This window comes from Varanus komodoensis, unplaced genomic scaffold, assembly GCF_004798865.1.
Source record: "Varanus komodoensis strain SLA01 unplaced genomic scaffold, ASM479886v1 scaffold3, whole genome shotgun sequence".
Classification (NCBI taxonomy): Eukaryota; Metazoa; Chordata; class Lepidosauria; order Squamata; family Varanidae; genus Varanus; species Varanus komodoensis.
In genome coordinates, this window is record NW_025335761.1 from 56,498,835 (window position 1) to 56,516,444 (window position 17,610).

The 17,610-nt window shown below is 47.3% G+C and overlaps 1 protein-coding gene across 1 annotated transcript in view; it reads right to left on the reverse strand.

Annotated features, from left to right (window-relative positions):
• Positions 1–1,472: 1,472 nt before the first annotated feature.
• ZBTB42 (zinc finger and BTB domain containing 42) overlaps positions 1,473–17,610 on the reverse strand; it is a 43,044-nt gene continuing 26,906 nt past the window's right edge. Inside the window, exon 3 of the mRNA XM_044436034.1 lies at positions 1,473–1,569. The gene's annotated coding sequence lies outside the window, so the exon portion shown is untranslated. The remainder of the gene's footprint in view (positions 1,570–17,610) is intronic.

The window sequence follows — 17,610 nt, forward strand, 5'->3', positions numbered from 1 at the left end:
TTCTGAGGTCATCACATACAGAACAGATAAAGGAATGCCAGTCAATCATACAGAGACAATGAGATTACAATATTTCTGACTACAGTGTATTGACACTTTAGTTGAGTAACTTGAACCCATCTCCAGGTCTGCTTAAGACATGTAAAATTCAAGCTACTGAGAAACTATTCATGATAAGCTCAGACCCTTATCTAGACTCTAGACATTCTGAATGACCAGGGCACATGAAGCCCTCTGGGCTAGGAAGATACTTCCCGGGAAACTGAATTCCAATGCCATTTTAAACAGTGACTTAGCTTGGTTTTGAAAAGGAGTACAGGGTTTGATCCCACAATGCAAAAGCACACAGAAGTAATGCTTTTCAGACAGGATTTATCCAAATTTTCCCAACAGTTTCCAATGTATAAATGATCTTAACACAAGAGGGGGCTTCATTTTCTGTCTTCTGCCACCCACTTTCTCTGTCCATTTTTCTCCCTCCATCTCTCACCCTCTCTTTCTCCGTCATTGCCCAACAGCCTGCCGAGAAAGGTACTGATCCCTCTTGCCAGAGGTCTGAAGCAATTGCTTGCAGGTGGCTTTGAAACTAGTTCCAGGGCTATGTGAGATTTGGCAATGAGCCACATGCCAAACAAGGGCATTGGTTGCCCCAGCCCTGTGGCAGGGGGTGGGTGCACAGGTCCCCAGCTCTGGTGAGCTTTTTAGCCAAAGGCTACAATGACTCTCTTGCTGGAACAACTCCTTGCTAGGATGAAAGAGATTATCAGTATTCTGAACAGGTAATCCTGCCTCATAGTTGGAATAGACAAGATGTTATTAACGTGCTTGCCAATTGACCAAGCAAAAGGCATCCACCTGCCTTGTGCTGCATAAATCAGCCAATGCACCTTTTCACCGCATGCCTCTTGACTTACTTCTTAATCACCACCTGAATCTGGAGCTTTTCAAAGCTGCAGTTTGAAAACAGAAGTGGGGGCCAGAAAAATAATGTCAACCTAATTTCGAAACCCACGTTTCAGATAATTTGCTTGCTTTACATGGGGCAGGAATCACACACCTTTAACAAACAGCTGCAGAGCAGTTAAAAATGGCATATGTGAAGATTTTACCCAGGTGGAAAGGTTTCATCCTGCAAATTTCCTGCCGCCTTGCACAGAAGCATGGTAGAATTGCCTGTTTTTTTAAAGGGCTATGTACCCTCCAAAGGTGTCATATCAGGCTACAACGCCTATCATCTGCAGCTGTACACATTGCCCCTGTCCTGGCTGGGGATGATGAGCATTGCATTCCAACACATCTGGAAGTCACCTGGTTGAAGAGGGGTGCCCTGTATATGCAACTGCTGAAGCTCATCTTTGCCTTTCTGCCCTTCTTTTCCTTCCTTCCTTCTCTTTTAATGGAGACGGGGATTGCTCCATGCTTTGCCCCATGCTTTAAAGAGAGGAAATTACCTACAGATTTGGGTGGAAGGAGAACCAACTGGCTTCGGGAAAGTAAGCCTGGAATCTGTGTCAGCTCCTTTTGCTTTTGTTTCGAAAGGGTCTGGCTTGCACACCTCCTGCTCCGAGCCTTCAGGGAAAGAGGATGTGATAAATAATGCATGCCAAGGTCATCCCCATCCCCTCCCAAGACCCAGCAGCCTGTGCACACCAGGCTCCGGAGAAATATTCATTATGCCTGCTCTGTCACAACCAGCAATGCAACCCGGGTTCCTCCTCCCGTCTCTTCTGTTAAGGTTTTCTTTCCTCCTGCAAAGGGAGAACTGGATTTTCCCACCACCGCTCCTTCCCATTTTTATTTTGCATGTCTCGAGTGTGATCGGAGCATTTTCCAACATGAGGAGGGAAGAAGGGAAGGCCCAGGGGAGTCTGATAGATTGGAGGGGGAAAGGCAGCCTGCGCCGCGTGGGCCAAAGGGCCGCATCCCATTTGCAGACATCATCTGGACAGCTGGCAGGGTGCCAGGTTTTTTAAATGAGACATGGCAGTCAGATGATCGTCTTAAGCACACCCCTCGCCAAAGGGCCCTGGCTTCTCTCTCGTCTGTGTGTCCCTCCACTAAATTCCCTTGTGCGTTTGCTTAGCCACGCTTTATGAACTACCCACGGCCCAAGACTGCTTTGGGGTTGAGATGGTTTGTTACCCGCTCAGATGCTGCACCTGATACATGTCGCAACGAACTGCAGTGCCTGCCATGCCCTGAACCTTCGCACTGGCAACCAGCCCTGCCACAACCCAGTGTGGTTTAAATAAGCCGTGGCCGGCTTCAGCTGACTTGCAAAACAGATCTTTGGATATTCAGCCCTGAGCGAGCCGGCCTGCTGGCCTGGCTTGTGGGAAAGCAGCTCCCTCTGTCCTTGTAATGTGCCTCCAAGAACCCTGTCCAAGGAGGAAGAAGAGAAGAGGACATCTGGGGGTGTTACACAGAGATAGTGTGGTGTAGTGGTTAGAGTGCTGGACTGGACTTTCTAGTCCCCACTCAGCCATGAAGCTCCCTGGGCAACTTTGGGCCAGTCACAGATGCTCAGCCTAACCTCTCTCACAGGGCTGTTGTTGTGAGGATAAAATGCAAAGGAGAAGAACCTTGTGAGTTGCTTTGGCTTCCTTGCAAGAGAAAGAAAGGTGTGGTAGAATAGAAATATAATGCAAGTAAACGGAGTAATGTCAGTACAAGTCTCCCCTCTGTACCTTTCCAAACTTTCCTTTCACACACAGCTCCTTCACGGCTTGGGGAGCCACTGTCCGTTCCCTTGGATTTACTGATATGGTGCCTTGTCCTGCATTCAAACAGGGCCCACAGACACGCGTTTCCTGGAACTGCCTCTCTTCCCCACAACCATCTGCATGTCCAGCTGCCTCTCGCTCTGGCCCAGACAAGAGCAGCTCTCCATCTCTCCACCTGCCAAGCAAACAGGTGGAAACAGCGATGAGGAAGAGGGTGAGGAGCGAGGGCAGGTGGCGGCAGTGGCAGTGGCAGTGAGGGGCAGGATCCCTCGACGAGGTCTTGCTCAGGTGTCCTCCGGCACCTGGAGCCAAATGCGTGGTTTTTTCTCTCTTGCCCCTCAGATCCAGGGGAAACGGCTTACCAGGTTCCCAGCTCCAGTTCTGCAGGCTTCTACCTGCCCACGGCAGACTTAGTGGCCCCTGCCAGATGTGCGGTGATTGGCCCAGGTGCCCCGTGACTACACAGCACCTGGGCCATTGCTTTCGCCTCCTCTGATCCTGAGCCTGCCTTAGCAGGCAGTACCATCAATGCTTCCTGAGCTGGCCGGGATGTGATTTGGGTGCCAATGGTCCCCATTGGTTTTGACTTCTCTAGACCTATTCCCGGCTGGGGATATCAAGCTTTCCCGAAAGGTGCTGCTGTTGGCAGGTCCTTGTAGCCATTTGGGAGCTGGGTTTCCATGTGATTATCTCCTGCTGCCTTCCCAGATCATGGAACCACACGGGCAGGAGCCCTGGGAACCAGTCAGTGACGTGAGCTTCTTGAGTAGTGGTTGCAAGAAGTAGCAGCATCATTTCCTGAAGTCCATAGCCAGGCTTAGAATCAAAGAGCTGGAGGCCCTCTTGGAGCTCAATATCTGGTTCCAGAAAGAGGATAACCCACACTCAGGGGTTGGGTATGGGCTAACTGTGGGTTGTTGCTGAAATGTGGGTTATTGTGTTGTCTGAACCAAGCCATGTTAACAAGCCATGACTTGTCTACCACAACCCATGAAAGGAATGGTTTGTTGTTGGGTTGTGAAGCATGGCTTGTTTGCCATGGTTGGTTATCTCAGCTGGGTTCAGACAATATAACAAGCCATGATTCAATGACAACACATACCTAGCCCTCGAGCGTGGGTTACAATGCTGTCTGAACCCAGTCATTGAGTCCAGTTCTCTGCTCAGTGCAGGTTCTGCTAAGCAGAATGGAGCCACTCAGACAGAAATGCAGAACCTCAGACACTCAATACTAATCCAGCTCTCCTGGAGCCCCAGCCTGCCTCTCCTCTCCTGGTCCCACACCCTGTTGACATCAAGCACCAGTCCCTGGGTGGTTGCCTGGGTTTTGCACATTTTTGTCCATTCTAAAATGTTGCCATGCCTCTCCTAAGGTTTACTTGCATACAGTATGACATGTAAACTAGAATCCCCTTTGCCTTCAGTCCCACCCCTTCTTGTGAGCGTCTCCAAAATTCAGTTCAGAGGTCCAGCATCCCTGGAATACAACCATCTTGCTTCTGCTGCAATGTCTCCAGGAGCATCTCAATCCCCCAAAGCAGCCTCAAACACTGTTCAGAGAGCAAGGTTTGAGTGAAATATGGGTCATAAGTTGTCTGGACCCAACTGCACTAACAAGCAATGGCCTGTTAAGCAAGACCCACCCATGAAGTTGACCCATAGTTTGGGGGAGGGTGAACTGTGGACCATGCTTTATTATCTTGGTTTAGCTCAGACAACACAACAGCCCATGTTTCAACAAGGACCCACACTCAATGTATTTTCAATTCCCCACCCAGGCTAGGCTCAGAGGAAGGGAGTGGACCATGGCTGCAGGTCCCGCTCAAGCACTAGGCAGCGTGTTGTGCAAAAAGCTGCAAAAATCCTTCTCAGGTTAAATAACCAAGACTACCATCAGAGTGAGGCGATTCCTTCATTTATTGCAAGAGGCAGGGAGAGCCCGCTCCACCAGAATCTCTCCAAAGTACAAACACACAAAACATCCCCTTTGAACCCTCAACCCATCCGCCACAGTCCTCCCCCTTTCCCTCATTAGGTGCCAGGAGGTTACAGTCTTTCCGTCCGCCTACTTCATAGCTCCCATCTCATCCCACTACATACATCTTCATACATCACATGTGCATTATAATTAGCCCATTGTCCATTCAGGGTGTGTGAGTCAATATTCATCAACCTATTACGCCTGCGGGTTCATAACTACAAGTTCACTGGTTCGCTCCTTTCTGGCTTCACCTTGCCCTCCGACCCCCATCTCATAAAACTACTGGGAATAGGAGATAGAAGAGAGCCTTCTTTCTTCAGCACAATTATCCTTTTCTCCCCTCCACATTCAGGCAGGCTTCATGGCTTGGTTGTTTGCCTCACTGCTTCTCAATCACGGAGTTCCTTCCTTCACAGAGTGAGGCAGTTGCCTCTGGTGGCAGATACTGAGAGGTAGCAGCAGGGTATTGGTTCAGCAGCACAGATAGCTCCTTAAAAGTTTAGACTAAAATCTGGAAAGGATACACTGCCCCACTGATCTTGGTGCCTCCAGCTTCCACTGCACATAAAAACCCAAAGCACAGTTGAGTGTGGGTTGTCATTACCTGCCACACCTGCACCATAGTTTAACAATGACTGACCATAAACAGGCCACGACCTTTTTATTTAAACATCATTTTAATTGTTAACATTATTTATTGATTTTATATCTTTGGCCAGGACGTCTCCAATTATATTGTTTTATATGGTTAATGTTTATTTATTTATTGTCGAGAGCCGCCCCGAGGCTTCGGCGAACGGGGCGGCATAGAAGCTTGCTACATAAATAAATAAACAACCCAGTGTTCACATTAACCATATGGGTTCAACCCATGGTAAAACCATTGTGGAGGGTTCACACATAAAGATAAGCTATGGTTCAGCAACAACCCATGATTCAATATTTACTTATTTATCTGGCCAGGGCGACTTCTTTTCTTTTCTTTTCTTTTATAACTTTTCTTTTATAATTTCTTTTATATCGTTTATATTTTTTATTTATTTTATATTATTAATTTTAATTTTATATTGTTATTTTTGTATTATATTGTATTTTATTGTGTTGTAAGCCGCCCCGAGGCTTCGGCAAGGGGCGGCATAGAAATGTTATAATAATAATAATAATAATAATAATTATTATTATTATTATTATTATTATTATTATTATTATTCAACGGCAATCCTGAGTACAGTGGGCACAAGAGAGATGGCTGTGGGTGCTTGGAGGCACCACATTGGAGAACCTCGAGCACCCCAGGGTCTAACTTCGGCGACATTACTGGGGTGTAAGCACTTCTGCTGCTGCAGAAGCAGACAAAAAGAGCTCCCCTTCCTTCCTCACGCTGCTGTGGTGCCGCTTTCTCTCTCCCTTCTCCTCTGGTGCCTTCAGATAACACTTCATTTTGCACACGCTCTTTGCTCACCGAGTATGAATCGGAGCTCCTGGCTGTGCGAGGTGCATGTCGCTTCCTGTCCTGTCACTCTTCCAGCACATCATGGAGATCCAGCACAGGCATTTTGTAAAGAAATGGGTCAGACTTGCCATACACTTTTCCGCTAGCTGTCAGGAGCCATTCACCTCTCTGCAGCTGCCTCGTGTAGTCCAGCACAAGAGGGCAAGAGTCTGAGAACCCTTGTTCCCCTGCCAGCCTGATTCTGGGTCGTAAAACCAAGCCTGCGTGAAATCCAGGGCACCTAACCTATATCTGGCTACAGCTGCAGGATGCTAAAGGACAAAAGAACCAGTGTGGTGCTGCTGTATTATTATTATTATTATTATTATTATTATTATTATTATTATTATTATATCATCAGCATCCCTCATCACCATCATTTCTATATGCCCATAGCCGAAGCTCCCTGGGCAGTCTGCAACAATAATCACAGGATTATACACTCAAGTCATCCATCCAGTTTCTAAGCAAGACTGACTCTGCTTAGTTCCTAAGAATAGGCAGCATCAGGCACTTCAGGCTATGTGGAAGCTAACAGAAGGCATAATAGTGAAGAGCACAGGACTGGGACTCAGACGATCTGGGTTCGAGTCCCCGCTCAGCCATGGAGCCAACTGGGTGACTTTGGGCCAGTCCCAGACTCTCAGCTCAGCCTACCTTACAGGGTTGTTGTTGTGAGGATAAGATTGAGAGCAGGAGCAGGGGGATTATGTAAGCCCCTTTGAGTTCTTTGTAAGAAGAAAAGCAGGATATAAATCTAATCAAGGAAGCCTCAAACCACCTTTGTGCCTGCTTTTAAAATGATTGACATAATCATTTACCTCTGGGTTCCTTCTTGAACAGCTGATTATGACAACAAACTTTGGAGGGTTCTCATGACTAACGTCCTGTTTCACAGGGTTGCATTTATTTTTTTATTATATTCATATGCCACCGTGCCGTCCAAAGGGCAGCTTTGCCTCCTTTGTTCCGTGTCCCTCCAGAAGGGTTCAGGTTCAGTCCCCTGCACCTCCACTCATAAAAATTAGACAGCAGAGGATAGTTGGAAAAAACCATTCCCAGCTGGAGAACTGGAGAAGCAACTACAAGTGCATGTAAACAGGGACTTTTCTGTAGCTGCACCCCAATTGTGCAGGACTGCTGGTCCAGTTAACACCTTCCTTACCAACTTAATGAGCGGAGCCAGCTGGAGCCAGGGGTCAGACTAGATGGCCCAGGAGACCCCTTCTGACTCGCTCTGTTTCTATGTTTCTTTCTTAATATTATACTGTTTTGCCAGACCCTCACAGGATTGTAACATTGTTCTGCTTTGTTTGTCTGCTTTTTTAAGATTTAATTTTCTTTTTTATTCTGTTGTGATATTGTTGTATTGTTTTAAATTATCCTTTTCTGGTGCCGGGGAGAGTTGTGGTAGGCAGAAAGCCACTTTTAAAAGATCGTGTATCTTTTGGCTCTGTCATCAATTCAGGGGGAGACTGCAGCCTAGAAATTTGAAGAAGGTTGGATCATAGAAGGACAGTGATGAAGGAACTGGAAAAGGTCATCAAGTATAAGGAATTTGCATTGGAGACCAAGGCCAAGATCACCCGCACTAGTGTATCCCTGATCACAATCTATGGGTGAGAAAGCTGGACAGTGAAGAAGGCTGGCGCAAAGATGTACATGAAACATGGTGCTAGAGGAGAGCACTTTGGGTACACCATGAGAAGGCAAGATTCACTGGAGAAGACCACCATGCTAGGGAAGGTTGATGGCAGAAGGAAAAGGGAACCTCCAACTGTGAGATGGAGCCATTCCATAAAGGAAGCCCCAGCCTCGAATTTCCAAGAGCTGAGTAGGGTTGTCCAGTCCAGGACACTTTGGAGGGTGGTCATTCACAGGATCACCCTAAGTCAGAGACACAGAAACTGAGTGAGTCAGAAGGTGCCTCCTGGGCCATCTAGTCTGACCCCCGGCTCCAGCCGGCTCCACTCATGACATGCCTACCATGTGCATGTCCAGCCTATCCTTAAACATCCTCACCGTTGGGGCTTCAACCACCTCCAGCGGAAGCCCATTCCATGCCCTAGGGGTCCTAACCATCAGGAAGTACTTCCTGGCATCCACCCTAAATCTTGGTTCCCTGAGCTTTGCTCCATTGGAACGCGTTGTGCCCTCCACTGCAGGGGAAAACAGGTCATGACCCACCTCTGTGTGGCACCCCCTCACGGACCTGTATGTCGCTAACCAGTCCCCTCTGAGCCTCCTCCTCTCAAGCCTGGAAAGTCCCAGCTCCCTCGCTCTCTCCTCGTATGGCTTCCCCTGCAAACCAGCCACCATCCTAGTGGCCCTTCGCTGCACTGATTCCAACGCTATGACAAAGGCAACAACAAACTGCTACTATTACCAATATTACTACTTCTACTAGTAATAATAGCAGTGGTGATGATACCGAGAATAGGAAATGCAAGGAGGATACGTGGAAATTCTCTGGCCAGGTAGAGGCAGTCTAAGAGAGCCGAACTGAAGCTCTTTCCTGCTGAACCCAGCAAAAGCAGCATCCATTATGCTGAAAGAGCAAAGATTTTTTAGTAGCTACCTCACTAGGGCTGCTTCAAAAGATATATGCAAATGGACACTGAGGTCTTAATTAGCATTTCTTTACCAACTAGAGGGAGGTCAAGACTCCATGGCAGAGCATACCCTTCTCATGCTGAGGGTCTTAGATCCAATCCCAGCATCTCCTTGGGTGGGAGCCAAGGAGACAATAGAGGACACATATTTGCATACAAATTACATATGCAAATTGATTCCTATAGGTGCACATTTATAAATAATTGCTATAATTTACATAGCAGCACTCCACATGCCTATAGTGGGAAAGGTGGGACCCAGACTAACCTCTGATGGGCAGCTTCAAGGATCCACTTTCTTATCCTTCTTTAAGTGCTTCCCGGCACGCATCCCCTGCCTCATTCACAGTTCATAGCATCCTAGAATCATAGAGTTGGAAGGGCCAGGAAGGCCAGCCCCCTGCTGTTGCAGATCACCAATGTACACCGTTTTTACACCTCTCCGCCTCCCCCTCTCCTGTTTCCCTACTGCATCTTCCATCCTTTCTCTTACTGCAGAAAATCTGTTGAGAGGAAAAAGATGGACTGTTGCCCTTGATCGTTGGCCTTGGTTTCTCTCCTTCCAGACTTGGAGAGGTGTCCTTGCTAAATGGTTGCGATGCGCTATCGTGTCATCTCCGACGGATGGCAGCCCTACGAATGAAAGCCTTCCAAAACGTCCCACCCTTGGCAGCCCTGCTCAGAGGCCATGACCTCCTTTATGGAACCAGCCCATCTCCTGTTTGGCCTTCCTCATCCTCTTTGCCTTTGATTTTCCCCAGCATGATTGTCTTCTCCAGTGAGTCTCGCCTTCTCATGATGTGCCCAAACTATGGCAGCCTCAGCCTTGCCTTCGACTGGAGAGCTCCTCAAATAGAGGACACCCCGTAAAGTAAGGCACGAATGGCCACCATAGTGTCTCCACTCCAGGGGACAGCTCTGGAGTTTCAGAGAGCTTGACGAACCAGACCAATGGCCCATCTCCTCCAGCATTCTCTTCACATGGTGGTCAACCAGCTGCCCACAGGATCCCAAAGCAGGACATCGGCGCAACAGCCCCTTCTGCCCAAGCTCCCCAGAGGCTGGTGCACTCCCTGCTCTTCTGCCGGAGGTAGCGTGCAGCGACCAGTGCCCCCAGCCTGAGACCAGCCTGCACCAAAGGACTCCTTGGAGTCTTCTTCCACAGCAGCACAGAGCCTTTCTCAAGCCAAGACTGCATTTCAGGGGAGCTCTCTAGAGCATGTTCCTGGGGTGGGCAGAGACAACGTTCCAGAAATGTCGATCTTTTCAGCACGGAGCAATTATTGTGGGTTACCAAGCCTTAGGAGGAGTGATGTAACCTTTCTGAATGGGGAAGAAACTGCAGATGTGCTGGGAAACAGCAAAGGATTAGTGGCTGGAGGAAAGGTGTGTGGCTTTCTGGGTAACCCTCTGTGTGTGGCTGCCCTTGAGGAAGGGTCAGATGCTGCACCTTGTGCAAAATGCAGCAGCCAGATTAATAATGGGGCCGGGAGATTTGAACCCATAGCACCGATTTTGCCCTGCTTGCATGGGCTGCCAGCATGCTTCCAAGCTCAATTCAAGGAGCTAGTTTTCACCTATAAATCCTTACCTGGCCTGGGACTACAATATCTGACAGAAGACTTCCCCTAGCCATAATCTACCTGGACATGATCAGGGGCCCGTCCCTGGTCACCACCTCCCAGAGAGGTTTGATTGGTGGCAATAAGGACAGCCATCCCAGGGATGGACTCCAGTTGTAGAACAAGCTCTCCAGTGAGGACCACCTGGTGCCAGCTCTAATTTCTTTTTGACACCATGTGAAGACTATCCTCTGTGACAGGACATTTAATTAGTTTTAGTATTATACCAGGGCTTTATGTCAACTGCTTTAAAAGGTCTTAAGATTACATGTGTATAAGCTACTGTGTCTTTTAAATTTCTATTTAAATCTAGTTTTTAAAATTGTTTATTGCCATTTTTATGTTGTCTTAATTATCTATATTTTATATTGTACATTTAATTGTATTTTATGTGTTGCTGTAAACCTCCCAGAGAACTTTGGCTATTGGGTGGTATAGGAAGAATCCTTTATCCTTTAGAATTAACCCTAGAATTTCAACCAACATGGTCCTTCCTTCCTTCCTTCCTTCCTTCCTTCCTTCCTTCCTTCCTTCCTTCCTTCACAAAGGGGTTTTTATGAGAATTCAATGTATTTATTATTCCCATTTTACAGATGGGAACACAGAGGCCAAAGAAAGGATTTGTCCTGATCCCATCAAATGAGACAGGAAAGGGGGCAGAGAGGGGCTCACTTGACTCCTGGACTCAGTGCTCAAATTACGCTGGGAAAGCTGGGATTCCTTTCATGTGACCCATATGCCCCAGCCACTGGCACCCCTAATTGGAAGTAAGCGATGACTCTCCTTCTAAAACAGCAACTGGGTGGGCAATCCCAAGCCCTCCAGCCTCCCCTCCAGGACCACTCCTCTCTCATCTGCATTGTAGCATGCCCTCCAAGTCATGGTGTTCAAGTCAAGCTGATGTTATGCCCCCGAGGAAAGGCGTATATGTAACAAATGATTGTCTTGCTGCAGCTCTTCTTCTGGTGCTCTGGGAAGTGCCCATGGCTGAGCTCCACCACCATCAGCCTCTGCAACATTGCCACCCCTGCCTTTTGTTAAGCGCAGCAGCACTACAAAACCAGCACCCGCGTTCGCTTCTCTAGCTGTTCTGTAGAGCCTTCCCAGGAAAGATCCTAGAAAACACAAGTCGATGACAACAAGGGGGACTTGCAGCAAAAGGTCACAGTGCCCCACTCCTTGTGTGCCTCGCTTGCCAGAGGAACCTCTAGGCAAAGATTTTTAGCAGGGCAACGACTTGTTAGTGGCACCTTCAGACCTGGGCCACACGGTGGATCGGACCACGCTCCCGGTCCAGCATCCGGTTCACACAGTGAGCACCAGGCAGCCTCATGGAAACCTCCAAGAAGGTCATGCGTTGAGCAGCACCTCCTGCCCATGTTCCCCAGCAACTGGAGTATACTGATCTACTGCCTCTGACGCTGGTGGTAGAACAGCCATCAGAACCAGTAGCCAAAGACCACCTTCTCCATACATTTGTCCAGTTCCTTTTTAAAGCTGTCCAAATGGGTGGCCGTCATTACATCTCATGAAAGTTTAGTTTAGTGATGGGCTGCGTGAAGAAGGCCTTCTTTTCACCTGTCCTGAATCTCCCACCAAGCAGCTTCCTGGGTTCTGGTATTATGGGAGAAAGAGAAAAGGTTTCCCTCTCCACTTTCTCCACACCATGCATAATTTTGGGCACCTCAGTCATGTCTCCCTTCACTCGTCCTTTCTCTAAGATCCTGGCAGGGGCACACGTTGCCCACCCCTGATTTAAGGAAGCAGGTAGCAGGGGATGGGGGGAAATGTCTTTCTCCTGAAGATGCTGTTGTGGCGTGTCAGAATCCCGGAATCTCAATTTGAGAAGAGGAAATAAAACTCGGGTTCATGGGAAAGATCAAGCGTCCAGACCATCTTGGCTTTATTGCATTACCCAGGTTCCCCGCGGGCCCGTACTCACGATGATGCATGCATTACCGGGCAGGCAGAGGTGAGCTCTGCTGCAAAGCTTCAACACCATTACAGGGCATTTGTACTCTCTTGGTCACATCACAGGTACAGGGCAATTGATGACAGAATGCAGACATTACAATAAGATTCTGAGGTCATCACATACAGAACAGATAAAGGAAGGTCAGTCAATCATACAGAGACAATGAGATTACAATATTTCTGACTACAGTGTATTGACACTTTAGTCAAGCTACTGAGAAACTATTCATGATAAGCTCAGACCCTTATCTAGACTCTAGACATTCTGAACGACCAGGGCACATGAAGCCCTCTGGGCTAGGAAGATACTTCCTGGGAAACTGAATTCCAATGCCATTGTAAACAGTGACTTAGCTTGGTTTTGAGAAGGAGTACAGGGTTTGATCCCACAATGCAAAAGCACACAGAAGTAATGCTTTTCAGACAGGATTTATCCAAATTTTCCCAACAGGCGGTACTCTTCCTCCCGGCAGTGTGCCATGGGAGGGCCAGTGCTGGACTCGGGAGATCCAGGTTCTGGTCCCTGCTCAGCTGCAAAGCTCCCTGGGTTGCTTTGGGCCAGTCATGGCCTCCCAACCTAGCCAGCCTGCCTCACTGGACTGCTGTTGTGAGGAGAAAATGGAGAGCAGGAGACCCTTAGAAGCTGCCTGGATTCCTAGCAAGAGGAAGAAAGGCAGGTATAGATGTGAGGTCGTAACAACACTAGGATAGACGGCCGAGCTGGTCAAGCTGGGGAAAGGCAACTTTCTCTAACAGCACCAAGCGGCTGATTATCAGTCCTCACAAGGTTAAGGATACCTCTATATTACCCTAGACAAACACTAGAGGGTACTCTTGAGTCATTGTTATGCACTAGTGTGATTGCCTGTCTGCTAAATTGCAAGTGCTTTTAAACATGCTTACAAGAAAGAGATTAATAGGATCAGGTGCATTTACTGGCAGGCAAATGAATAATGTGAGAGTAATGAAAGATTCCAATCAGCACATTATGCTTCTCAACTGATATTTGTCAAAACAAAATGTAGCTACTTTTTAGAGCTTGCCTTAGGTTAAGAGGGTCTAAGTGTAACCCAGTAGTTGCTGAGATTGTATTTACTTGCACAGGAGTAAAGTTCATATCACATTTGGTGCAGCTATGGAATGATAGGTGCATTTACTTTTATCAGATATTCCTTCGCAAATTCCTGTACCTTACCAATAATTTGTTGGGAATATGTAAAATGTCTGAATGCTTCATATTTCTGGATGTATTCTTGGGAGACTTGGAGGGCAGTAATAAAGGAACTAGAGAAGATAATCAAGTGTAAAGATGATTTACAGGAGACTGAGACCAAGATCATCCATACTACCATATTCCCTATCACTATGAATGACTAAAAACTAGCCAGAAGAAAATTGTGCATTCAGAAATGATGCTGGAGGAGAGCTTTGTGAATACTCTGGGCTGACAAAGGATGAACAAGAGGCTCCTAGATCAAAATCAAGCCAAAACTTTCCCCAGAAGCACAAATGACAAAACTGAATTTGTCATAGATTGGGCACATCATGAGAAGGCAAGACTTACTCGAGAAGACAACCAAGCTAGAGAAAGTCATGGGCAGAAGGTTAAGAAGATGAAGGCAAGTTCAGGTATTGAACTCCCATTCTGTGTGAGGATAAATAAAATGCCACTCCAGGAGTCGTGCTACACACTAAAACGATCCAGTGCTCAATCAAAAGCACACGATTGCATATTCTAATGTACATAGGCTGTGACATCTCTGTTTCCTCAGGACACGTGGATTTGTAAAAAGGGACATAGACACAGAGAAGAGAAGGGCATTTGATTTCAGAAAACCAACTTGGTCAGAGAGATTCAAGGAGAGGGAGTCCAGGAGGTGAATACATGTGTATGGAAAAGGGCCCTGTTCCAGGGAGACTGGCTGAAGGAGAGTTCATCAGACCACTTGGAGCTTTCTTTCAACAAGTGCCCCAGGCCACACGGTCTCCCAGAGGTTTCAGGCTCCAGCCCAAGTGACCAAGACCTAACCCCACCTCTGGCTATTCCCTGTCTTCCCAGTTCATCTGCTGACACCGTCTGGCAGCGAAATCTCTCACTTTCCTGGCAGTGCCACTGGAAAGCCCCAAGAGTGAAAGTCCTGGCTAATTCTTCTGGGGGACTTTTCAGAAAGCGCAAGCTGCCAGAGAGGCTGCGAGGGCAGAACAGGATGCCAAGGGTAAAAATAAAAGCACACCCACACAGACCTCCTTCCTGCAAGAGTAGCCCCTGCACAAGACAGCTCTCCAGAATGTTCACCCTTTCCTGCAAATGTGCAATTTCTTTTCACTGCTCCCTCCCAGAAAGAATGGTCCAAAATTCAGCACCAGCTAGTGTATCTGTGCAGTTTTATGTGGCACTGTATGCAATCATAGATTGATGCTCCTATGCAAGAATGATATTATACACATGCCTTTCAGCATTAGGGCAGTTTGTAATGGTTCCTCTTGACTTGTTTGAATATCGAGTGTACATTGACTGCTGTTCTTTTGTTGTGTTTTGAGCTGCTTTGGGCACGATTTTGTGGGAAAGCAACGTACAAGTAAACAGACGCTGACCTTACAAAGCAAGAACAGGGAGTTATGATGCCAAGGGAACGCCAGCTGGAACTCAGCTGGAGAAAGTAACATGAAGTAGTTATGTGAGCACTGAGGTGCATCCTTGCTCAGGAAGGTGACATGAAAGTTAATCATGCGGTTTTCAAGATTTGCAATTCGTTGCTGCCAAGTCATCTCCAACTTATGCAGACCATCTGAGTGAATGCCCTGCAAAATGTCTTATCCTGGACAGCTCGGCTCTTGTACACTCAAGGCTGTGGCTTCCTTGATGGAGTCCATCCATCTCCTATTTGGTTGCTGTCTTCTGCCTTTGATTTTCCCTAGCATGATCGTCTCCCCCAGGAGTCTTGCCTTCTCATGATGCACCTTCAGTCTCATCAGTTTTGCTTCTAGGGCAAGTTCTGCCTTGGTTTGCTCTAGGACCTGCTCGTTCATCTTTTTGCCAGTCCAGGGTATTTGCAAAGCTCTCCTCCAGCACCATGTTTCAAACGCATCAGTTTTCTTCCTGTCAGCTTTCATACCCATACAAGGGGACTTGGTCTTAGTCTCCAGTGAAACGTCCGTTCACTTGGAGGTCTTTTCTAGCTCCTTCATAGCTGCCCTTCCAAATCTCAGTCTTCGTCTGTTTGCTTACCATTTATGCACATGTATACATGCCCAAGCATCACCTTGTCATTAACAGTTCCTGCAGACATGTGGAAAGGGAATATTTAATGAGCCTAATAAAGTTTAATTGAAAAAATTAAGCATGGCATTAAAAACTGCTCTCTATTCAATATTTCTGTGACTGCATTTTTAAACATTAAGTCTGGGGCTTAACTGTCATCTGGGACTATAACTGTCATCCCCAACCTGGTGTCCTCCAGATATGTTGGACTACAATTCCCAGCATGCCACTGATTGGGGAGAGCTGTTCTAGCTCACAGGGATGAAGTGAAAGGGAACATGTAAGCTTTCTGGAGTTCCTTGAAGGAACAGCAGAATAATTAATTAATTAGTTTATTCACTGTTCTCCCTCCCCATTTTTTGAAGTCAACCAGCAATGGCAAACTTGTTCTATAAGAGTTCTTGGATTCTGGATTTCTTCTGCATTCCCCACTCCTGTCCATTTTACCAATGTTTTGGAGTGCTGCCGACACTTTTTTATTGTGTTAGCACTAATGTACCTCTTTCTGATAGCTTGTAATTGATTGTTGTTGTAACCACCTTGTGGATTTTCAAATAGAAAAGATAAGAAAGAGTAATGTAACACTAGCAACCATCATAACAATAGTAATAGCTGGATGTAAGCTAGAGCAGAAGTAATATATCCTATCTATTCATGGGCAAAGAAAGGAGCTGTAGTTTTCCTTTACTGGATTTCTCCAGGGGAGAACTTCTCCAACAGCTTCTCAAAGTAGGGCTCACCATTAGTGGTCACAGAAGCATAAAATTATAGAGTTGGGAAGGCCAAGAAGGTCATCGGTGCAGGACTGAAGGTTAAAGCATCCCTCAGTGATGGCTGTCCAGTTGATCATGAAGGCCTCCTATGAGGGAGAGCCCACAGCCGCTCTTGATCCTTGGCCCCGTTGTCATATTGCTCTAACAGTCAGGAAGGTCTTTCTGATGTTCAGTCAGCTTCTGGCCTCCTATCACTTGAGCCTGTTATTGCATGTCCTGCACTCTGGGATGATCAAGGAAAGATCCTGGCCCTCCTCAGTATGACAACCTTTCAAGTACTTGAAGTGTGTTATCATGAGGATGGGAGGAAGGAGGAGGCTGGGAACTCCAAGGAAAGGAAGTGGTGGGAAGGAGTTGAGGTGCATGTACACCAATGCTAGGAGCATGGGCAATAAGCAGGAAGAGCTTGAAGCTCTCCTGGGAATAGGAGGGTATGACCTGGTGGGAATCACAGAAACTTGGTGGGATGAAAGGCAAGACTGGAATGTGACCATAGAGGAGTATCACCTTTTTTAGAATGGACAGGAAGGGAAAGAGGGGTGGGGACGTGGCTTTATACATCAGGGAAGGGATAGGATGCAGTGAGAGAGAATGCAGCACAGATGGGATTTCGGTAGAGGCAGTCTGGGTGAAACTTAGGGGTTTTGACAGGGAAAGAGACCTGACAGTGGGGGTATGTTATCGCCTTCCAGGTCAACTTGAGACCCTGGATGATATCCTGACAGACCAGATTCTAAGGATATCTCGGGGGAGAGACACAGTAATTATGGGAGATTTCAGTCTCCCAGATATTACTTGGGAGACTCACTCGGTGGTGACAACCAGGTCACGTCGCTTCCTAGAAGCTATAGAAGGTGGGTTTTTCACACAGAGGGTCCGAGGGACGACGAGGGGGGAAAACATCCTTGACTTGGTCTTGACCAATAGGGAGGAGCTGATAGATGAAGTACAGATTAGGGGAGCTCTGGATGCGAGTGATCACTCCATCCTTTGCTTTGAGATCAGGGGACTGGGGACGTACAGCAAGTCAAGCACTAGAAGCTGGGACTTCAAGAGGGCCAACTTTGGCCAACTGAAGGCCAGACTGGGGAAAGTCTCCTGGGATAGGTTACTGGAAGGTGAGTGAGTTGAGGAGGGGTGGATGGCACTCAAAAGAGGTTTTGGAGGCACA